General features: G+C 37.4%; 1 protein-coding gene and 1 pseudogene across 3 annotated transcripts in view; both read right to left on the reverse strand.

Annotated features, from left to right (window-relative positions):
• The window catches only part of SMAP1 (small ArfGAP 1), a 224,708-nt gene that overhangs the window by 167,686 nt on the left and 31,835 nt on the right, over positions 1–25,187 (reverse strand). The window lies entirely within an intron of this gene.
• Positions 15,135–15,702, reverse strand: LOC118856423 (annotated as a pseudogene).

Genomic DNA, 25,187 nt, shown 5'->3' on the forward strand with positions numbered 1-25,187 from the left:
AAGAAGCAGGTAATTCATCCGGAATTAAATCACTATCGCGGCCCTAAGGCAATTCAACATATATTTATGCACACCCACTATGTAAAAGGTGTACTATTTGGTATGGCCCTAGTTCTTGCCCTTAATGAGTTTATCACTAAGCAGAGGCCTGAGAGAAATGTAGACAAATCCCTACAAGACAAGTATGAATGGGACTAGATGGATGGGAGAGGTTGGAGTTCCATGAGATGAACCCTCTCAGGGAGAAAACGCAAGTCTTTGGAGATGTGTCCATTCTAAATAACTACATACAAATGCACAGAGACAGGAGAGGGGCAGGTGAGATTTGTGAAGGGTGAGTCCATTTTGGCTGGAAATAATATATGAAGGGAAATGTGATGAGTCAAATGCACTCTGTGGAAGTCCCTCACTGCCAAGTTAAGAAATTTGTATTTTATTTGGTACAGAGTAACTATGTAAGGTTTTTCAGCAGTAAAGACAAAAAAAATACATATATTTTAAAAGGTGACTTTAGCAGGAGCATAAAGGATTGTAAAGTATACAGAAGAAAGGGAACACTGAGGGCATTTAGGAGGCTAATACAATGAACAGTCTAGACTAGAGAAGTAAAGAGGGAAATCTCTAATCAGAGCTGGTTCTCACATCTCATCACTACCCTCTCATCTGATTGAAGGAAGACTGAGTCAGTAGGGAAGATAACTATTATGAACCTCCAGGATCAAATACAAAATCCTGTTTGGTTTTCAAAGCCCATCAAAAACTACCCCTCCTCCACCCTTTTCCAATCTTCTTATACCTTAGACACCCACCCCCACCCCAACATCCTCTTCTTTAAAGCCAATAATTTTGACCCCTTAGTATTTCAACAACACAATGCTCCCATTTCTCAGACCTCGGCATTTTCTCTAGCTGTTTCCTTCCACCATGCCTGGAATGCTTCCCTCCTCTTCTGCTCCTCCTAGCTTCCCCAGCTTCCTTTAAGTCCCAACTAAAATCCTACTTTCCACAGGAAGCCTTTTTGCCAATGCCCTTAAATTCTAGTGCCTTCCTTCTAGATTTTCTATGTATCCTATATATAATTAATTTGCACATATTTGTCTGCATAAGATCTTCCCCATTATGTTGAGAGTTCCCCCAGTGCAGGGATTGTCATTTGCCTTCCTCTGCATCTGACAAACACTTACACACAGGAGGTACTTAATAAAAGCTAAGATTCAACCTCTGCCTCAGTTTTCTTATCTGCGAAATGAGCATAATGGCACCTACCCCCCAGTATTGTAAGGATTAAATGAGATGATAATTGTAAAGCACTTAGCATAGTGTCTGGCACATAGTAGGCTCTATATAAATATTAGCTATTATATCCATGATCCTACACTTAGTAAGACTGGCAGCTAGCTGGCTGGCAGTGGATAGAGTGCCAGACATAGAAGCAGAAAGACTTGAATTCAAATCCAACCTCAGATACTTATTAGCTGTGTGACTTTAGGCAAGTCACTTAAGTCTGTTTGCCTCATGGAAAAGGAAATGGCAAACCACTCCTATATATTTGCCAAGAAAATCCCAAATGAGGTCACAAAGAGTTGTAGACAAATAAAACAACCGAACAACACTTTGTAAGACAGAAAAGGATTAATCTTTCAGAAAAGTTTTCAGTAAAGACTGAGCCTAGGCACTATTGTGTGGCATTAACTCTCAGTTTATGTAATCAACCAACACGGTTTAACAGAAAAAACACTGGATTAGAGGTTTAAGAATCTCAGCTCAACTACTTATTACTGTTTGATTGAGAGCACGTCAATAAATTAACATCTTTTGGGCCTCAGTTTGTTCATCTGTAAAATGAGGGAGCTGGATTACAAGATTTCTGAGAGCCTTTCCAACTCTAACTTGATGATCCTATGATCCCATTCCCAAGACTTTCTGATAAATCCAAGTTTTATACTAAAAATAACAAATAATTTTAAAAATCCAAAAAAATTTACAGTAGCTCTGGAACAGACAGAACACGTGTAAATAGATTTTTATATTTTTGCAACAGATTTACCCATTTAAATTACCCTTTGCTTCAATTATATTCACATTTGTCCCAGTCCCTAGAATAATGCCTAGCATATAACTGATGCTTTCTGATTAATATTTAAATTACATTTCTTTCAAAGGTACGCTCTATGGTTGATTTCAAAAACACCTGAACTGAAACATAGTGAAGTGAACAGAGCCAGGAAAATGTCGTACACGGTAACAGCAACATTGTTCGATGAAGAATTGTGAATGACTTAGCTATTCTCAGCAGTACAATGATCCAAGAAAATCCCAAAGGACTAATGATGAAGCATACTATCCACCTCCAGAGAAAGAACTGATATTGATTTAATACAGAATGATGCATATTTTTAACTTTTTTTCTTTTGAGTCATCTTGTACAAAATTACTAATAGGGAAATGTTTTACATAATTGCACATGTATAACCTATTCTAATTGCTTACCATCTCAGGGAGAACTCAAAACTTTAAATAAAAATGCTAAGAATTTGGAGAAAAAAATTGGGAGAAGCCACAATAGATCCAGGAAGTAACACTACATGAGAAGGAGATGAAACCAGTTTGAGATCTTTAAAACAATCACAAATAATTCTACTAAGATAAACAAGAGTTGACATTCTTTTCTTTTTTTTTTGACATTCTTTTCTTTAAAAAAAAAAGTTATTTGCCATTTCCCTTGTTGTTCTTAAGGAATTTTCACAGGATCATAGATTTAGAGCTGAAAGAAATCTTAGAGGCCAAAGACTACAGCCCCTTCATTTCAGAAATAAGGAAACTATGGCCCAGAGAGGTGAGATTTGCACAGAGTCTGAGAGAAATAATTATTAATAATCAATTACTAATATGAAGGTATGAGAGATTAGTAAAAGTTAGGGAAAGTTAAGTTTCCATAGAATAACTAATGAAGTGTCAGCTTGAACAAAGAAGGGAATAAAAATTAACCAGAATAGACGTGCCCAACCAATCCAAATAAATGGTTCTGCAAAAACCACAAATCCAGGATGTTAGGAAAACTAGCCTAAACCAGCCAGATAATGATCAGGGTTGAAGGGAAAACTGGGTCAAATTGCTATTGCGCATGCTTAATTGGCTAATTGAACACTACCTTACACATCCACAGGGAGGAAGGAGTTTTCCACCATTTCTGAACATGGGATATATTGGGGGGAGGGGGGGGGGACATACCAAGGATGTAAGGGGCATATAGGGAAGATTGTAAACCGAAATGGGAATGAACCAATCTGTCCTCTGAAGGGAGGTGACGCTGCATTAATCTTTATCCGTCTAACACTATAAAACTGATCTCATTTTTGTAAGCAGTACTTTCTCTTCCTTAAATAAGGGTGGAGTCTGCTCCTGGCCAGGAACCTAAGCAGAACTCCTTTGGATTCCTCAACAATAACAAATTGCCCTTGATACCTAAATCTCTGTGCCAAGTGTGTTTCTAACAGGGGGTACAGAGATCCAGGGTTTTTCCCTTTCTGTTTCCTCATTTAAAGGTTAGGTCAAAGCAATCTCTGAACAACAACAGAGCTGATACTGAGAGTGGGTTAACATTCTCCTCGATCTTGGGCAGGACCCCACCCAGTCTGTCTAATTAAAGGGTAAAGGGAATCTGGGTAAATTCGGCCCATTGGTCTAGGTGGAAGTGGATGGGTCTCTTTGTCCAAAAGTGGCACATCAAAGTCACACACCCCAGCCTCTCATTAGAATAAGCCCACCTACTGTTATACTATTCATTCCCTCATTAATTGATAACCAATTAGAATTTATCTCTGCCTTTCAGGAACACCAACTCTTCCAAAGATATTTAAATATTGGATGTTCTCTAGGAAGTGTCTTTGGTTTTACACAGGGCTACTGGCGTATTCACTAGCCATAATTAATAAATTTATCGTTAATTACCCAGAAACTATGTCTCTCAGATTTTTATTCATCACAGGTCACAAGTTATCAATAGCCAGGACTATAATCTGGGTCCTCACATTCTAAATCCAGCAGTCTTTTCATTACAACATTCTAGCTCCCTTGGAGAATAATGGAAGTAGACAAATTTGAAACCTGAGTATAATATCCCTTGGGCCAAAAACATCAACTCAGTTAAAGGTTCAAGAAGCACTACAGGTTCATTAGTTTCACCTTATAAATAAGGAACTGTTGTTTACTGGAAGAGTCAATAACAGGCCTGTAAGTTTGTAAACTAATACTCAATATCTTGACAAAACATTTTTGCCATCTTAGCTATTATTCTGCTTTTTTTTTGTCACTAACATATATGTTAGTAACCCAAATTAAGGAACCCTGAGAGTCTAGAATAAAGGGGAATCTCTTGGTTAGTCTTCCTAGCCCCGGCCTACTTTCTAGACCTCAAAACCATGCCTTATCTACTTACGGCTCATCTTGGAACTTCCCTCAGCACTTGGGGCTTCCTTTCCCAGTTTCAGTCTACCACCTTTGTGGAATATTCCTCTGCAAAGCCATCAGCCATTGGTGAGTCCTACCAGAGCCTCCACTTCATGGAAGGGCCCAGGCGGACCTGCCTACTTTCTCCTCCCTGCCCTGTTTCTGACTTTCTGGACTTCAAAACCACGGTGCTGTACTAGTTCTCTCCACCTCCCCTGACTTTTCAGCTCCCTTTTTGTGCGTCATCTTCCTTCATATGAATGTAAGCTTCTTGGGCACATGAACTGTCTTTATTTCTGCCCATATTTGTATCCCTAGCACTCAGCATGGTGTCTTATACATACAAGCACACTATATTAATATTTGTTTCCTTTCTTCCTTTCTAAGGCTTAGCACGTTTTATTCCAACTTAAACCCAGAAAAATTAAATTTGACTTTGCCAATATTCGTGTGTGTGTGTTATACACCTTCTCTAATGTGGGGTTGGAAGGGAGAGAAGAGGACAACTTAGAACTCAAGATAACAAACACAAAAAAATTTAAGCCAATACATTAGTACTAGTAACAAAAGTTTTAACTGATGATACATTTTACTTTATTTTCCTAATCTGTAAATTGATTTGTGCTACATAAGCTTATGTGAGCGTATACATACACACTATATCAGCTTATATTCTCAGGAGAAAACTGAGGGATAGATAATAACATCCCACAAGTTATTAAACATTTTACCATGGAGTTGTTTTTTTTTTTGGTTGGTTTATTTTTAAAGAGGAAATAATAGAACAGAATTTAATTCTCCAACCCTTTTAAAAAAAAAAATGCATGTCCAAACTGTTCTTTACATAAAACATCACCTCTTCGTTAAAATCCAGGTACTCATCCGTAGATGAATCTGAGGATACTTCTATGTTTGTAACCCTCCCAAACAAGGCACTGGTTATAAGATCCTTTGAGTTCTAGTTTTAAGTGATGATCATTTAATCTGAACAAAAATAGCATTTGCTCATGTGCACTAATAAAAGATTTCTGCAATCTATACTCTGTCTAAATGTGCCATCCCTATATCTGTGAAATGAAATGTCAATGAAATGACATATTTCTTAATTCAAGAATACTCCATGGTAAATTCTCTGTGGTAAATACTATCACAACTGGTTTCCAGTGGTGGAAAAGGGCTCCCTCTTGTGGAGAAGATCACATGGAGAAGGTAAGTAACAGGAACTTCTACTATTAAATATACAAGAGCAAATACTAATTTTTGCTCAAATTGAGCAATGATGGCTTTTAAAAGGCTGAATCTAAAAGGCTCTTATAACCACGCACCTAGTTTGGGAAGGTTGCAAACAAAGATGCCCTCAGACCCATCTGTAGATAACATCTAGTTTATAACAAAAGCAGTAACAACAACACATTTATTAAGTACTTACCATGCCCAGGGAACTGTACTAGACTCTGTTAAAACCAAAAATCCTACAGTTAATAAGATTAATAGGAAAAGGCTTATAAGTAAGAAATCTAAAACTCCATATAAGTCAAAGTCCAATTTTGAATGGAAAATGATCCCAAAAAATCTAGCCATCTGATAGCATCCTAAAGTGTTTTACAGTAACTAACGAATCCTCTGAGAATGGAGTTACATAACAAAGCTGCCAATTTTTTTTAAGTTTAATTATCTAAAGCAGTATTAAAGTGTATCATACAAGCTTAATGATATAAACCACATCAGTAGAAGAAAAATATTTCTAAACTTAATTTTTTATTTGCATTGCTAGAAGTAATCAAGATCAACTAGAGGAAACAAAATTGTTAAGTTGACCAAGACATGTTCCAATTCACTGTCTCCTGTGCCTTCCCACCTCCAATAACCTCTCTCTACTTTAAGAAACCCACTGCCTTCTCAATTATGTGCTATTTTTTTTCACTGATTGATAACACTTTAGCAAATACGTACTTAACTATATTATCTCTACCAGATCTTTGTAGTTTAAGCCTTTCTATCTTGAACTGTAGAATGGAAGACCCCCAAAGCAAGTTAAACATTTTTAGGAATAAGCAAGAGAAAAAGCTTATTATTAGCAGGGAATGGCCTGGAAATTCGGAAATCATGCTGCCTTTTTGAGTAATGGGAATTGAAGAAGCAGGAAGAGAAAGAGGGAGACAAAAATTATAAAGATCATCCAAGATCTTATTCCTTTCACCTTCTCAACCCTTTCACTTACCTCCTCTCTCCACAAACCTGTTCTATCATCCCCACCCCACCATCCCCACACACAAAAGGCCCCAACATTCCCCTAAAGAAGTAAACAGGGCATGACCTGGCAGTAGTACAGTAATTTACAGGCTCTGCTAGAGTTTCTTCCAGGGCCTTGGGCCCACCCTACTGATATGATAGAGATGATGGGCTACAGCTTCTTCCAGACTCTTCCCTCATCCCCACCCAATTCCAAGACAAAAAATTTAATTCAACAAGTACTTATTAAGCACCTACAGCAATTGCAGTATCAAGCCTGAAACTAGGAATACAAAAGCAAAAATAATCCCTTACCTCAAGAAGATTACATTCAGTCTATAAGAAAGTAAGCAGACAGAGCTTCCCTGCCTAGCCCCAAAACTCTTATCTTGTTTTCTCAGCACCGACAGTGAATGCATTTAAAAAGACAGCACTGTCAAACGTGATCATAGGTGGCTTTGCTCCTATAGTTTTATTTAAGACATATACTCCCAGTTCCAGAGCCTCTGGAGACTGTAGGGAGGGGCACGTGCCCAAGAATATCCCCAAAGGGACACTACAAAACTGGAAGTTTCTGGGTCAGGTAAGCAGAGAAGCTAAGAGACATCCCACACACCCCACACATGCCATGCAGCTTGGAAACCTCTCTTGAGGAATGTCCCAATTTGGCCCGGTTCCCTCAATGCTTCCTGGAATCTGGAACCACAGCTTCTAGCACATGGCCTTTCACAACTACCCGACACTCAGGGGAATAAACAAATGAAGTAGTTCATAGATTCAGGATTCTCTTCATAATCTGCCCAAGTCCAAAAGGACCTTTGCTTCATACCCTAAAGCCCAGACACCCTGGGATTCTAGGGTCAGAGCAAGGAAAACTGCAATTTAAATGGAGTTGCTAAATGGAAAAAGTGCTAGTAAGTTGTGTCACTGAATGGGCAACCACACGGAAAAATGGGAACTGCCAGCTGCAAGCCCAAAGCACCACCACAAACCTAAAAAAAGGAAACACGATCACTGACAAAGCCTTTACTACTTTTCAGTTTAAGGTCATATTTAGCAAAACAATAATCATAAAATCATACTCTAACAAAACAGCATGAGAAATTTCTATAATCTCAAGGCTATGTGACACAGTGATAGAGCAGACATGGAATCAGGAAGACCTGAGTTCAAATGCAGCCTTACACACATACTAGCTATGTGACCCTGGGCCAGTCATTTAACCCCTGCTTGCCTCAGTTTCCTCATCTATAAAATATGGATCATAATAGCACAGACCTCCCAGGGTTGTTGTAAGTGTTAAGTGACATAATAATTGTAAAACATTTAGTAGTGTGCCTGGTACGCATAGTAACCCTATATAAATGTCAGCTATTATTATTATCAAATTGTGAATTTTCTTCTTGGTAGCCTTAATGTGTTTTCTGCTTTGGACAAAAGACATGACAAATTTTAGAAGGGAAGAAAATGCTCAGAATTTTAATTCAAACTAATCTGATACAGTAAGATTCAAATTATACTTCTTAAGTCATTCTTTTTTCAGGTTTCTATGAAACTCATTTTTGTCCTAAAATACTTTTCCTTTCCTTAATGCAGGCATCACTAATATCTATATTTGCTCAATAACAATCTCTCTTCCTGAATTTTACATTCAAAATATTTGAAGACAGTTTAATAACTATGAACTTGAGAATCATTAAAAATTTGATTGATTTTTTAATTATCATACTGACAAATTTGAAGACAGTAATGTCAAGAGAGAAAAAATCATTTCTATCTTGATCAAAGTTCATTTCACCTTAAAATTTTTATTTTACTGATTCCTTGCTAATCTTTCTCTTTTTTTCTTTGAAAAAAGTTTTAGTGATGTTTTTACTTTAAAATATCGCCATTCCTTAATACCATTCCTGGCCCATTGAATCTTATAACAGACAAATACAGTTAAGCAAAACAAACCTATCTCATTTGACAATATTTAACATCTACCATATTTTGCACCTGCAGGTCTACCATCTCTCTACCAAGAGGACAGAGGTCTGCTTCAACATTAAATCTCTGGAGTCAAGATTATTCATTGCAGTGATCTAAATTCTGATGTTTTGCATGACAAAAAATCTCAACAGGCTAGAATGATGGGTCATAAATAGGAAGACATAATTTTTTCCTCAAATCTTTGATTTCATCAGTCTAGGGAGTTCCTGGTGAAGAACTTTCTTTATCAATGCAAATACATATGTTCCTTTTACATTTAAAAGTCTTATACTGTATACTGTGTTTAAAAAAAAAACTGTAGAAATACAGGATAAGACAGACAAGGCAAAAAAGGCAATCCAAGTAAAAAGACCTAGGGAATTTTGTAAAGGATTACAGATTCAGTAAGACAAAAAGATAACGTGCCAGCATCCCACCCACCCTCAAATGTTAATGTACTCATAGACTAATACAATGATAGCGGAGGTGAGGACTAAAGGAGAGAATGATAGAGAGTTCCAAGCAAGAAAGATGATAATACTCTTCCCCTAATTGGACCAACTTCTGGCACATTTTCTGTTGGGGACTGGTGGGCACACACACATTTAAGGAATAATACTAACAAGCAGTAACATATACGCAAAACCAAACAAAATAGTTAAGAGAACAAGTCATATGAAAATTTGTTACAGGAAAGGTGAATGTTTAGACTATAGATGAGAAAAAAAAAACTTAAAAGACTAACCTACACTCTACAAGTATCTGAAGGGCTGCTCCCAAAAGGCAAAACTAGAGCCAATGGGGTGGAAAAAAATTAGAGCTACACAAAAATGAGGGGAAAACTGCCTCTGGAATTGCTGAATTCCAAACTAGGACTATATGGGTTTAAGCGGAGGTAGGATAACTGCTTGGTAAACATGTTGTAGCGAGGTTTCATGCTTCAGGTACTAGTTGACTTTAATGACCTCAGAGATTCCTTCTAATTCCAATAATTTCTTAGTGTATTAATAATTTCTCACTTTCTGAGGCTCACTATAGAGTAGGGTAAAAACCCTTATAGAAGAGCAGCAGGAATTGATGAGGAGTTACTACTACCAGTGTCACTTCATTTTTCTTTGGACCTCAGTTTCCTCACCTGTAAAATAAGACAAGTTGGACTGAGTCTCCAGGTATGGTTTTTTAACAGAGCTAAATCCTTGGAACCCTAATTAGAACTTGTGTTCACTGATGACGCCTACTTTCTCAGAAATCAGATTCAGAAACAGGGCAAAAACCTCAAAGCTAGGTTCTATTTTCCAAAATCCAGAAACAACTCATTTGAAGTATAGACAGACGGGGGCAGTTAGGTGGAGCAGTGAGTAGAGCATCGGCCGGGGAGTCAGGAGGACCTGAGTTCAAATCCAGCTTCTTGACACATGTACTAGCTGTGTGATCTTGGGCAAGTCACTTAACCCCAACTACCCTGCCAAAAAGCAAAAAAAAAAAAGTATGGGTAGAGGACGCAGGGTGCTGTTGGGGCATGTTACCCTGATCCACCCTTCAGCCTAGACCTTCAAAATAGCCTCAAATGTACTGAAATTGAAACAAATCTACTAACTCAAAAACAAGAATGAAATGAACCAGTCACTGAAAAATATTTAAATCATGCTAAGTAAAATGTAATTCTTATAAATCATTGTCATCAAATGGAAATTTATGGTCACTCTTAAAATGCAAAATTTGAACTTCAAAAAAATAGTGTTCTTGAGCATTTTTTCCTAGAACAATAATTTATTCTCACCAATAGAGGGCAGAAATGCATCATAAAAGAAGTTTACTTTATCACACCTAAAAGTTTAAAAAGCTAAATGGCACAGAACAAAGCTGTTTCCAAAGAAAGAAAGCAAAGAATGAAAATAAAAGGAAGCAAGCTCTGTGCAGGTGGAGACGATAGTTTTAAAGTCTTTCCTAGTATGGCAACCTAGCCTACTAAAGTAGTCCAATTCATAAATTAAGTAATTTCAAAGAGATTAAAGGATAGAAGATATGCATCCATCTCTCTCTCTCTCTCTCTCACACACACACACACACACACACACACACACACACACACAGGATACCTACAAATAATGCAAGGCCATTGGCCTAAAAGACAAATACTACCAATGTAAAACATAAAAAATACTATAGAAAAAGACTACATCTCTATACCAAGTTACAGAATCCTACTATTTGCTGTCAGCTCAGGCAGGCTCCTTAATGACACTTTAGTTTCCATCCTAAACAGACGATATCTAATTAGATTTGTTCTATTTTAACTTAGATGTAAAGTAACACGGAAAACTGGCACACAAATTTTAAGTGCTAGTTGTACTTCATTCACTTCAGTAGACACTTGCCGAAGTTAATTTTAAAGTCTTTTTGTTTCTCTAGAAATATTAATAATCCTCTATCTTAAAATCCTTTCCATTTGCTTTAAGGAAAAGGTTTAATGGTGATAGCCAAATTCTATAGTCAAAACTACTTATCAGTGCTTCCTTCTCTTCTGTGCATTTTTTAAAATGTTACAGTGGTCCTCTGTACCTTTGGCATCACTATTACTAAACAACCCCTCCCCCAATTAAAGAGAAGAGCGGTGGGGGCAACCTTGTAACAAATATGCATAGTCAATCAAAATGAATCCATAGAGGGTCTACATCTAAAAATGCATGTCTTCACCTTCTTTGCCAGGAGGTGAGCAACATACTCTATCATACGCTCTCCAGAAATATGGTTGAAAAACTATGGGAACTGCCAGAGAAAGAGGTTACCATTCATGTTGTGGTTAATTACTGGGGAGATGTAGGCATGAGAAAAGGAATGAGTAGGATTCGGGTAATTATAGTTCCAAGAAGTAAGAGTGCAGTATAGGATAGTGGAAATACTCCTGGAATCAGGCTTTGAATTCTGTCTCCAACACTTCTTAGCTGTGACAACATGTAAAGTTTTTGAGCCTTGGTTTCCTCATTTGTAAAATAAAGATAATAATGTCTAAAATACCAATATCAAATGGTTTTGTTTAGGTCACACTGATTAGAGTTCTTTTCTATCAGTTATTTTTCTTTACATGGTTTCTATCCTTGTATAAACTGTTCTCCTGCTTTTCCTCAGTTCATTCTGCATTTTCTTATTTAATTCTCTCAATATGCTCTTTGAATACATTAAGTTTTAGAGAGAAGACTCATTTCTTCTCCACCTATTAGACTGTTAGCACCACATCATCATATAGCTCTTTCAAATCGGTCAAATAAATTTACACCTTTCCAGGTTTCTTGGGACTCCAGTATTTGTCCTTCAAAATTCTTATCTAGCTCTGGTCTTTTCATCAGAAATGCTTGAGTGTTCTGTAGTCCATAGAAATCCATCTCCTTATAGAATTATACTCAGTTCTGAAGGGTAAGCTACATTACTTGTAAGCCTATCTCTTTTGCCTTTTGAAATATTGTATTCCAAGATCTCCGGATATTAGTAGGTCTTGTATGGCCCTAACTATAATTCAGTTTCTTAAACTATAACTACCTCTCTCAGACTTATTTTCCAGATCAGCTGTTTCAGTTATCTTACATTTTCTTCCTCTTTTTTTTAGGGATTTTTTTCCCTAATATTTCTTGCTATCTCGTGGCTTCACTGATTCTTTTTCAGTCTGTTCTAATTTTCAGAACGTCCATTTCTAGGGTAAGGCTTTTACTACTTTCTCTTCCATGCTACTCATTTTTCCAATTCTTCCCTCCAGTCCTCTTATTTCCTTTTTTTTCCGGCTTGCTTCATTTCTCCTAATTATTCATGTAGCCTTGTGGAAAATCTTTTCTTTTCTTTTCTTTTTTTTTAATCTCTTTTGCAGCTGCACTCTCCCCTTTTTGGGTTGTCTAGATTTTCAGTAATTCTCATGCCTTCATCGAAGAAGCCCTCAGTACAAGCCTGGATAACTGCTATAAATATTTTATATAGATGGGAAAGTAGGTATATGGATCAATATTTTATATTCTCTCAGCAGCTTTTTCTAAAAATAAATTTTCATTGATTATTTACATCACCTAACTTTCCCAATTTATCTCTTCTCTGTATACCAGAAAGTGAGCCCTTTTAATAAATAGGAAAAAGAAAGAATCCAGCAAAACTAGCCAACATACTGAAAAAGTCTGATATTATAAGGTTTTTTCCACATTCAAGTCCCTCTCCAATTCTACAAAGGAATGAGGGAGAGGGTTGCCTTCTCATATCTTTTCTTCAGGCCAGAGTGGCTCATTATAAATTTGAGGGATTCAGTTTCAATTGTGTTATCAATGTATATATTGTTCTGTGTCTTTCACTTTGCATCAGTTCACACAAATCTTCCCATACTTCTTTTGTATTGTTTCTTAAGACACAATAACATATAACATTCATGAACCACATTTTTTAGACACTACCCAAGTGATACTTTTTTTGGTGACAAAAAGGTACCAAATTTTTTTTGAAGCTTTTGGAATCGGTGCACTCTTTCAGCCACTTTGAAAATGGATCTCTTCATTGTCCTCAAAAAATGTGTTACCTCTAGTCAGGAAACATTTATTAACCCTACTATATTCCAGGCATTGTCCTAAGCATTGGAGATAAAAAGAAATGTAAAAGACAGTCCTTGCTCTCAAAGGGGTAATAGTCTAATGGGGGGGATGGAGGGAGATGGGGGGCAGAGGGGATGGGGGGGACAGCATGCAGACAACTTTGTACAAACTATACACAGGATAAATCTGCAGTAATCAATAGAGGGAAGGAATTAGAATTAAGGGGATCAATCAAGAAAGGCCTCCTGTAGAAGGTAGGATTTCAGTTTAGTCTAGAAAGAAGCCAAGGAAGCCAGGAGGTGAAAATGAGGAGAGAATTCCAGGCACTGGAGCATAGCCAGTGAAAATGTTTGGAAATGAGAGTATCCTCTTTGATCTATACTTGCTCTACTTGTTCTCTCCATATTTTTTTTTGTTTTTAATGCTATTTCTACTTTCTCGTGCAACACACTGGAAACTTCACCATAAAAATATAGTTTGTCACACACAGTAAGTGTCTGAGACTGGATTTGCACTCAAGAAGAGGAATGTCTTCCTGACTCCAAGCTCTATCACTGCACCCCCTAGCTGCCCTGAAAACCGATTTACATTGGTTAAATTTTCATAGAAAATGATGGTAGTTTCTATCAACATCCATTCTTTTCTCTGTCTCTTATTTTTCAGTATCAACAGGAAAAAGTGGTTTTGAGTCTTGTCTCGGATGTACTACATGGCTATGTGACACTAGGCAAGTCACCTAATTACATCAATGCCCCCAAGCAACTTTCGAAGACCAGAAGCTGCAGAGCAGGTGTTGTTCTTCAGTGGGAAAGAGAAGTGGTAGAAAGAACCTTCTTCACTGAGAAGTTCTCCATACCAATGAAATAAAGTCAGTTCACGGCCCAAAACAACAGTTTGCTTAAGTAAGCCATTGTGAAGTTACCTCAATTTCACGCCATGTCCTTTGTTCATTTTATTCTATCTTCTGGTTAGGTGCTAAATTTTGTTGCTTTTTTCTATTAAGTTCGCGATTCTATGTAGCCAACTTAAAATACAATAATTTATATGTGTGACATTACTTAGTCCTCCTTATATACAACACCTTTTCAAGCACCACGCACGGTGGCTGGCATACAGTTGGTACTTACATGATTGATTTTTAAACAAAGCATTTGTGACATATAGACATGAGTATTCTGGGTAGTTTACAAGCCTTTGTATTCACTTCTTACTCCTCAAATATATTTGCTGGCAAATTTTTGCCATCTTCCCTTGGGCCCATTTGTACTTAAGTCATCAAGTATTCAAGCATTTATTGATTTAATTTGGAGACTTTCATTGAGTTCTTCTTATTTTCCTACTCCCTAATCTTCTCCAATAAATGTTGGTGCATAAGCTAAATTTTTTTTCAAACATATCATAGGCATTATAATATGGGATGACAAAGGTCCCATGAAATGTTGCCCCTGGATGTGAGAATTACTCCACTGCAATAGGTGACTCCACTTCCTTTTTTCTTTTTTATCTAGATTAATAACATCTTTATTTTTTAGAAGCAAATCAAAGTCATATTCATATAAACACTGATGTTACAAAGTACAAGGAGGAAAGGAAAACAGAAACCTCTACTGTCGCACCAAACAAGACCAGGATGCTCTCTGTCCCTTGGACAACCACTTAGGACAAACCATAAATAAAACCTCTTTGGGGCTGAGATACATTGTTCCCTTCTGAGGGGGCAAGTAAAAGGAAGGGGAACTGGGACCATATAATAGCTACGTTTTTTTGGGCAGGTCTCCTCTATCACTATAGATACTGCTGTACTGTTAAAAATATATATGCTTCTCTTTAAAGCATAAAAAAAATTCCATAGGCAATATTGTAGAGGCTTCTCCAGGGTCTTCAAATGCAGTGTCTTCTTCTCCCTGGCCCTCCCACGTGTTATTTCTTGGTTGTTTTGCAGATCAAGGCCATTCTCTATCTCTGTGAAGCAGGCCTTTTTGTAAGGTCATATTTCTTCTGAACCAAAACCTGGGATCCATATGTTCCACTGGTGCTCTAAATGCAGCTGGAAATCTTTGACCTCTAAAGTGTTAGATTTTCAATGCCAGGCCAGTTGGCACACTACCATCACTACACTCTTGATGAAGTCATCAGCAATCTGTGGTAGTATCTCTTCCACATGTTCATCCAGCTATTCATTGGGATCTACTTCTCTAATCAGGTCCTGTAATTTCTTCTTAGTCAAAATCTGGTTACTTTCTGGACTAAGATATCCCCCTGCCCTTGGGGGACCTAGTATCTTTCCCACTGTGGTACTGTTGGCCATGGACCCCAGGGGGGTGGTGGTGCTGGAAGATTCTGGCTTTATGGATGAAAAGTTGGAGAAGCTGATCAGGGCTGAGGGGTCAAACTGGTTTATAATCTGCTGGGCTTTTGCCTTCAGTTCATGGAACTTGTCAAGATCCTGTTTCTTTGGGGGGGGGGGGGGACGGGATTTGAAATACATTGCAGACAGAAATTGGTACTTAATCAGATATGAAAAACGGAAGAGGGCAGCTGGAGGCACAGTGAGTACAGCACCAGCCCTGGAGTCAGGAGGACCTGAGTCCAGATCTGGCCTCAGACACTTGACACATGTACTAGCTGTGCGACCTTGAGCAAGTCACTTAACCACAATTGCCCTACCCCAAATTTAAAAAAAAAAAATAGAAAAACAGAAGAGAAGGCTAAGAGACACAAGGGCAAACATAAGTGATATAAAAACAAAGATATCAAAGTCTTACTTTTTAACAGTAAATTAAGGAAAATATAATAGGTCCAAAGATCAATCAAAAAGCATTTATTAAGCTCCTACAGTATGTATTAGACCTTGTATTAGGTACTGCGGATACAGAGACAAAAATAAAATACTCTCCACCCTCAAGGAGCTTATATTCATTCTACTGGAAAATACAATATTGTTTACAGAGAAGAAAATAACCCATATATAAAATAAATGTGGAGGGAGAGATAAAATCAGAAAAGATCTCTCGAAGGAAATAGCACTTAAGCTAGACCTTAAAAAGAATCAGGGGGTAACCCCAAAGTTTTAGATGTGAGAGAGTGAATGATGCCACAGGGAGAAGCAATGACTTCAAAAGAAAGACCAGGTTTAAGGTAAAAGACAATAAATCCTGGTTTTGGACATGTAGTTTTCTGAGTTGCTCAGTGGAACATGAAGATGTGATGTTCCCCAAGTAACTGGGAATGTAGATACCGAGCACGAATTCCAACCCAGGCCTACGGCTACACAACTGGAAGCCTTCTATCTAGACGTAATAACTTAAGTTGTTAGGTTAAATTCCTCAGTAAATAGTGACAGTCTGTATTTGCAACCTGTTCTTTTCTCTGCTTTCCATTTTTTTAGGAGTAACAATAACTATTTCTCAAACAGGACAGAGTGGAGTGATTTTAACTGCTTGTAATGAGCTTTCTTATTATTCTTATAAGTGGAGCATCAAAGTGTTGTTTTGTAGGTAATGAGATAATATTTGTAAAGTGTTATATAAATGTAGTAGCTATTACTATTTTCATTAATTTTTATCTTTGCCCTAACAAGGTCATGGTCTGACTTTATGTGTGTGTGTATACATATGTGTATGTATGTATACACACATGTATTATATATATATATAAATACACACACACACAATTCATTTGGGAATGAATACCATATCAGTTATCAGTCACTTCTTGTCAAAATATAATGAATTTCATTTTATGTAACATTATTTGCTGCCTGCCTTATCTAATTATGTGCAAGGTTTTTCCATTGGCACAATTAGATGTTTACCATGCAGAGATACCCAACTAGTTCCCTTCTCAATTCCTATTCCTCTCCTTCCTCACATCTCCAAAAAAGGGATTTAGAAGGTTAGAAACACAGAAGAATCTAACAAAAAGAAACCTGATCCCAAAATTTACCATAAAAATAACTAGCTACATTTTAACAGTAATCTCTCTTGTGAAGAGAAGTAAAAATTACTGAAACAAACTAAAAATAACTTTTTTTGACCACATAAGAAAACAGTATCTCTCAACTATTTCAAACGACTATACTCACTCAACCTTATAGCCATAATCTCTCAAAGATCAAAAAAGTCATTAATAATAAATATCAATAGAACTTTTCCAAAGGCTATTGATACATAATATTTATATTTCCAAGATGAAGCAAATTTCCAAAAGCCAAAATTCATTTATATATGCACAAAACACAAGGACTTTGATAAATCTGGGGAAATATAAGGATTTACTTCAAAAATAAACATAAGTTTGAAAGTAACATGCAGTAAAACTTTGAAAGTATTGCTTAATAGGAAAAGCCTGTCAAAGAAATAAAGGTTAATTATAATATAAAAGCTTTTAGTTTCTCAAATTCCTTACAAGTCAAAAGCAAATTTGTAAATACTTTGAAGAAGTTTGGTTCAGCTGATGTAAAGTCAAGTGAGCAGAACCAGAAGAACATTGTACACAGCAACAGCAATGACAATAACTGTCAATAACTTAGCTATTATCAGCAATACAATGATCCAAGTCAATCTCAAAAGACTCATGATAAAACACGCTATCCGCTTCCAGAAAAAGAACTGATCTGTCTGAATACAGACTGAAGCATGCAATTTTTCTCTTTCTTTCATTCATTGTTGTTGTTGTTGTTTGAATCTTCTTGTACGAAATGACTACTATGGAAACATTTCACATGATTGCACATGTATAATCAATATCCGATTATTTACCATCTCAGAAAAAGGAGAGGGAAGAGAGAGAGGGATAGAATTTGGAACCCAAAACTTAAAAAATGATAAAGTGTTTTAACAAGTAAGGAGAAAAAAAATAAAATCTTATTTAAGTGAGGGGGAAAAAAATAAAGTTTGTTTCAGGGTGAGACTCAAATCCAGGCATTCTACAGGTGAATAGTAATACTCCAATTTGGCAAAACCGTGGAGTGACAGAAAGTAGTGACAGATAAAGCCAGCAAGTTAAACTAGTTATCAGTAAGTAGAGTGACTGAATACTACAATCAAACTTCATTCAGCAGGTAATTCAGCAGGCATTACTGAACAGTTTACACAGTAGAGTGATACCTACATATTAGCAAGACTAATCTGACCTCCAGGCAAAGGCTAGATTGGAAAGGAAGAGTTTGTTTCAATGGTCACTTAGGAGAAGACTATATTAGACTAAAGCAAGAGGTAAATCAACTTAAGAGATATTATAAAGAAAAAAATCCACTTCACATAGGTACATAGTTAGAAGCAGGAGGAATGCTTTAATAGCTTTATATTGTTAGTATTATTATAAAAATATTTTTTACCTCGGAGAACTCTCTAAAGGGTCTCAAGCACCCCCAAAGACCTCTGGTCCAACAGTTCTGGAAAAGAATATGCAATTATGGGGGGGTATGTCACTAAACTGTTCATATATTTTGCCCTTCTCCATGGAGCTCAAAAACAGAAAGATCGCCCAGAAGCAAAAATATTCACAGTAGCACTTTGTGAGAGGAAAAAACTAAAAACAGTGTAGGTACCTATGAACTTGGAAATGGATAAATAAATTGTGGCATATAAAAGGAATATTAACGCACTGTAAACATCGGATGAACCAAGAAAAGTAAAATTAAAAAGAGAATGATATATTTGATGACTACAATAAACAAACACATTAGAATGCAAATTAGGTGTAATGACCAATCTTGGTTCCAGAGGACAAATGATGAAATATTTCCTTACAGAGAAGTGGTAGACAACAGGTACAGAACGTTGCATATTCTATTATGTTTGGTTACTGTGTCAGTTTGTTTTGTTTTTCTTCATTACAATTTATTCTTTATGAAGAGTGCTATCAAGAAAGAAGGTACCTGGGGCAGCGGAGCCAAGATGGCAGCTGGAAAGCAGGGACTTGCATGAGCTCCCCACCAGGTCCCTCCAAAAACCTATGAAAAATGGCTCTGAACAAATTCTAGAACTGCAGAACCCACAAAATAGCAGAGGGAAGCAGGGATCCAGCCCAGGGCAGCCTGGATGGTCACTGGGTGAGGTCTATCATGCACTTAGCTGGGAGCAGAGGCAAGTGGAGCCCAGCTTGGGTGGCAACAGGACCAACCAGACCAGGAGCCAGGCAGTACAGGCCCTAGAGCCCTGAATCAGTGAGCTGTGGCACTTACCAGACTTCTCAACCCACAAACACCAAAGACAACAGAGAAGGTTAGTGGGAAAGCTGTGGGGGACAGAGTGAAAAGAGTTCAAGGTTTGACCACCAACCTGGGGGTGGGGGGCAGACAGCTACAGAACTACAGCTGCAGTTGCTTCTGGCCCCAGGCCCACCTGGTGGGTGGAATTAAGTGGCAGATCAGAGCAGGAGTGCAGAGCCTGCTTAAGAGCTGTCAGGTCCAGGTTGGTGGTTCTTGGGAAAGGAGGAGTGCTGGTGTGGCAGAGCTGGCTGTATAGAAATAGCTCTGAAATCAACAGTGCATCCCCTCAAGCTTAGAACAAAGTACTCTTTACTCCATAAGCAGTCATACCATGCTGAAAAACTCAAGGCTCAAGTAAGTTGGCTGGGAACATGGCCAGGCAGCGAAAACTCACTCAGATTCAGTCTCAGACTTTGGAATCTTTCTCTGGTGACAAAGAAGACCAAAACATACAGTCAGAAGAAGTCAACAAGGTCAAAGGGCCTATGTCAAAAGCCTCCAAGAAAAACATGAACTTGTCTCAGGCCATGGAAGAGCTCAAAAAGGTTTTGGAAAAGCAAGTTAGACAAGTAGAGGAAAAATTGGGAAGAGAAATGAGAAGGATGCGAGAAAACCATGAAAAATAAATCAATGACTTGCTAAAGGAGACCCAAAAAAATACTGAAAAAAAATTGAAGAAAACAACATCTTAAAAAATAAACTAACTCAAACGGCAAAAGAGCTCCAAAAAGCCAATGAGGAGAAGAATGCCTTGAAAGGTAGAATTAGCCAAATGGAAAAGGAGGTCCAAAAGACCACTGAAGAAAATACTACTTTAAAAATTAGATTGGAGCAAATGGAAGCTAGTGACTTGATGAGAGATCAAGACATTATAGAACAGAACCAAAGGAATGAAAAAGTGCAAGCCAATGTGAAATATCTCACTGGAAAAAACACGGACCCGAAAAATAGATCTAGGAGAGATAATTTAAAAATTATTGGACTACCTGAAAGCCATGATCAAAAAAAGAGCCTAGATACCATCTTTCAAGAAATTATCAAGGAGAACTGCCCTGATATTCTAGAGCCAGAGGGTAAAATAGAAATTGAAAGAATCCACTGATCACCTCCTCAAAAAGATCCCAAAAAGAAAACTCCTGGGAATATTGTCGCCAAATTCCAGAGCTCCCAGGTCAAGGAGAAAACACTGCAAGCAGCCAGAAGGAAACAATTTGAGTATTGTGGAAAAATAATCAGGATAACACAAGGTCTAGCAGCTTCTACATTAAGGGATCAAAGGGCTTGGAATAAGATATTCTGGAGGTCAATGGAGCTAGGATTAAAACCAAGAATCACCTACCCAGCAAAACTGAGTATCATGCTCCAAGGCAAAATATGAATTTTCAATAAAAACAGAGGACTTTCAAGCTTTCTCAGGGAAAAGACCAGAGCTGAATAGAAAATCTGACTTTCAAACATAAGAATCAAGAGAAGAATGTGTATGATTCATGAGACCTCAGTATTAGGGTATGTGTATGTATACACACACACACACACACACGCACAGAGGGCACAGGGTGAGTTGAATATGAAGGGATGATATCTAAAAAAAAAAAAATCAAATTAAGGGATAAGAGAGGAATATATTGAGAGAGGGAGAAAGGGAGAGAGAGAATGGGGTAAATTATCTCGCATGAAAGTGGCAAGAAAAAGCAGTTCTGTAGGAAGGGAAGAGGAGGCAGGTGAGGAAGAATGAATAAATCTTGCTCTCATCAGATCTGACCTGAGGAGGAAATACCATACACACTCAAGTGGGTATCTTACCCCACAGGAAAGAAGGAGGAAGAAGATAAAAAAGGGGGGACAATAGAAGGGAGGGCAGATGGGGGAGAAGGTAATCAAAAACAAACACTTTCAAAAAGGGACAGGGTCAAGGGAGAAAATTCAATAAAGGGGGATAGGTTAGGAAGGAGCAAAACATAGTCTTTCACAACATGAGTATTGTGGAAGGGTTTTACATAATGACACGCATGTGGCCTATGTTGAATTGCTTGCCTTCTTAGGGACGGTGGGGGGAGAGGGAAGAGGGGAGAGAATTTGGAACTCGAAGTTTTAAAAACAGACATTCAAAAACAACAACAAAAAAAGTTTTTCTTGCCACTTTTATGCGAGATAACTTACCCCATTCTCTCTCTCCCTTTCTCCCTCTCTCAATATATTCCTCTCTTATCCCTTAATTTGATTTTTTTTTTAGATATCATCCTTTCATATTCAACTCACCCTGTGCCCTCTGTGCGTGTGTGTATACATACATACATATATATACATACACCTACATATATACATACAGACACACATATGTATATATGTATACATATACATGTGTGTGTGTATGCATATTCCCTTCAGCTACCCTAATACTGAGGTCTCATGAATCATACACGTCATCTTTCCATGTAGGAATGTAAACAAAACAGTTCAACTTTAGTAAGTCCCTTATGATTTCTCTTTCCTGTTTACCTTTTCATGCTTCTCTTGATTCTTGTGTTTGAAAGTCAAATTTTCTATTCAGCTCCAGTCTTTTCACTGAGAAAGCTTGAAAGTCCTCTGTTTTATTGAAAATTCATATTTTGCCTTGGAGCATGATACTCAGTTTTGCTGGGTAGGTGATTCTTGGTTTTAATCCTAGCTCCGTCGACCTCCAGAATATCTTATTCCAAGCCCTTCGGTCCCTTAATGTGGAAGCTGCCAGATCCTGCGTTATCCTGATTGTTTTTCCACAATACTCAAATTGTTTCTTTCTGGCTGCTTGCAATATTTTCTCCTTGACCTGGGAGCTCTGGAATTTGGCGACAATGTTCCTAGGAGTTTTCTTTTTGGGATCTATTTGAGGAGGCGATCTGTGGATTCTTTCAATTTCTATTTTACCCTCTGGCTCTAGAATATCAGGGCAGTTCTCCTTGATAATTTCTTGAAAGATGATATCTAGGCTCTTTTTCCTAGTTGCATGCAACTAGGAAATAAGATACACAGGCAATGGGGCATAGAAATTTATTTTGCCCTACAAGAGAAGAAGGGAAAAGGGGATGGGAGGGGAGTGGGGTAACAGAAGGGAGGGCTGACTGGGGAACGGGGCAACCAGAATATATGCCATCTTGGAGTGGGTGGGAGGGTAGAAATGGGGAGAAAATTCGTAATTCAAACTCTTGTGAAAATCAATGCTGAATTTAAAAAAAAATAAAATTTTTTACAAAAAATAAAGAAGGTAACTGGGAATAACAGTTGTTCATGTAATTTTTAAAAAGCATCAACAGAAGATTACTAAGTAAAATGAGAGAATTAGATTACATGACCCTTAAGGTCATGACCTACATGACCTTCCAGCTCAAAATCTATAATCCTAATCTTCCCAGTTTTTAGTTTTCAAGATACCACCCTACTACTCAAAAGTATTCAATGGCTTTAGAAGTTAGGGCTATTTGACCACCATCTACTACCCTTCCCCACCTTTGTCTTCTACTATAAACTACACAAAGCCTTAGCACCAAGAATAATGGCCTACTTATTACTCTATAAATTATGCTATTGAATCCCCCGTTTGGAATGTCTTTTTCCTAACCTTTTATAATTCAGTTCATTTATATTTCCTTCACAAAGTGTCTATGATCCAGAATTCTATCTACTTATCACTAGTACACAGGTTCAGGACAACCCATGCTAATCTTTGTAATGTCAATTATTTCTTCCTGAATATATCCTATATTCCCAAATGGTTGTAGCATACTGGTTCTACAAAAAATAGAAACATGCCCCTGTCACATTTAATCTGCACTATTACATTTTCTCCATCCCTTTCTTAAGTCTAGACAACCATTAAATCACACCATAATTTGTAGAGTTTGCTGATTTCAGAGGTATAAATACTGACACTGAAATAACAATTGACACAAACAAGTTATAGCTAGCTCCAGCATACTCCCGCCAACTGGATTCTTTAGATTTTTTAAGTTTTTTTTTGGAGGGGAAATGGGAGACAAGCATTATTTTCTGCCTCCTGCTCCCCCACCCACTTTAAAAGGAAGGAGGGGGAAAACCATACACTGTAACAAACATGAAGTCAGGTAAAACAAATTCCTGCATTGACTACGTCCAAAATATGTGTCTCATTTTGCATCTCTCATCTATCACCATCGCTAACATGAGATGCTTCCTCATCAATCATCTGGAATTGTGGCAGGCCCTTCACTAATAGAGAAATCTCAATTTTTTTTTTTGTTTTTGCGATACTGTTGTTAATGCATAAATTGTTCTACTGGTTCTGCTCAATTCATTTTTCATCAGTTCCTAGAAGTCTTCCCAAGTTTCTCTGAATCCATCAATTTAATCATTTCTTACATACAATGCAGGTAGGTGATACAATGTTGTACCTGAATTCAAATGCATCCTCAGACATGTAGTAGAAGCTGTATGACCTTGGGCGAGTCACTTTATCAGCCTCAATTTCCTACGTAAAATGGGTAAATGATAACACTTACCTCCCAATGTTGTTGAGATAACATTTGTGAGAAATTTTGCAAACTTAAAGCACTACATAAATGATAGCTATTGTTAATATGCTGTTACATTCATATGCCATGATTTCTTTAGCCATTCCCATGTTGATGGGTACACCTCCTTATTTCCAATTCTTCATTATAACAGAAAGAGTTGCTATAAAATTCTTGTACATACAGGTCCTTTTCCACTTTCTTGGATCTCTGGTATCACCTGAGTCAAAGGAGATACCCAGTTTAATGACTTTTTTAATACAGTCCCAGATTTCTTTCCAAAATAACTGGATTAACTGACAATTCTGCCAACAGTCCACCAGCGTATCTATTTTCCTGCAGCTATTCCAACAAATGTCATTTGCTCTTTTTGTCATCTTTGTCAATTGATGGGTAGAGGGGGAACATTCAAGTTGCTTTAATTTGCATTTTTCTAATTATTAGTGATTTAGAACATTTTTCACATGGCTGTGAGTCCTTTATACATTCATTAAACAAATGATACTGACTCTACATTACTCTTACTTTACATATGAATCACAGATCATAGGAACAGAGCTTACAATTTAGAGACAGAAACAACTTTTAAGATCTAGTCTAGTCTCATTTAGAGAAACTAAAAATGCAGCCTAGGGAGGCTAAGTAACTTGCTCAATATCACATAGGTATTACACGTGACAGAGCTGGATTTTAAATCCAGGCCTTTTTCCTCCAAACCCCGTGCTCTTTTCACTAGATCATGCTGCTCAGACACCCACATGACAATGGTTAATTAGTAATTAACTGATACAAATGGTTACTATACAGTCTGAGTTGACATTAATCAAAAGGGAAATGAGGATAAGGTTAAATAATTAGTGTCTAAGGAAATCCTCAGCTTCCTGATATCCCTTACAGTATACTGAATAGATACACATTTTCAGCCCTCCCAATCTCAAGGTATAATATAACATTTTTCTGTTTATATCCTTTATCTGTCATGGATTGTCTGCACTAGAAACTTTGACCTTGTAGTCTCATTTTTTCCCCTAGTTTTTAAAGTATGTTGAATCTTTTTGGCAGCCAGAGGCATTTCAATCATTTACCCAAGGTAATTATGTCTACCATTTTTTGGCAAGTGGAATGAACTCCTGGTAGACTGTAATTTTCTTAGAACAGGTCAGCACAGCAACTCAGTCACTATTTCTTCCGTGTCTCAGATAATAATTTTGTCTTCTTCATTAAATATTTATT

This window comes from Trichosurus vulpecula, chromosome 7 (genome assembly GCF_011100635.1).
Source record: "Trichosurus vulpecula isolate mTriVul1 chromosome 7, mTriVul1.pri, whole genome shotgun sequence".
NCBI lineage: Eukaryota > Metazoa > Chordata > Mammalia > Diprotodontia > Phalangeridae > Trichosurus > Trichosurus vulpecula.